A 253-nucleotide genomic window follows, 5' to 3' on the forward strand; every position below is an offset into this window, starting at 1 on the left:
TTGAAGTGGTGATTAATTATAGCTTCCCTTTGACGACTGAAGATTATGTCCATAGAATAGGGCGGACAGGACGTGCCGGGAAGAAGGGGGTTGCACATACCTTCTTCACAAAGGAAAATAAGGTACCGACCATTTTCAATCAATCTCCATCTTTTGTGAGAGAGTTATTATGCATTCAATATAACATTCACATTATATGTAAATGTTTCCTAATCCTTCGTAGGGCCTTGCTGGGGAACTTGTGAATGTTCTT

General features: G+C 39.9%; 1 long non-coding RNA gene across 1 annotated transcript; it reads left to right on the plus strand.

Moving 5' to 3' along the window:
• Window positions 1–253, plus strand: LOC114578920. The gene is made up of 2 exons (XR_003699832.1): window positions 1–122; window positions 224–253. It is a non-coding gene; the product is annotated as an uncharacterized LOC114578920 (long non-coding RNA).

This window comes from Dendrobium catenatum, unplaced genomic scaffold (assembly GCF_001605985.2).
Source record: "Dendrobium catenatum unplaced genomic scaffold, ASM160598v2 original_scaffold_220641, whole genome shotgun sequence".
In the NCBI taxonomy this organism is placed as follows: domain Eukaryota; kingdom Viridiplantae; phylum Streptophyta; class Magnoliopsida; order Asparagales; family Orchidaceae; genus Dendrobium; species Dendrobium catenatum.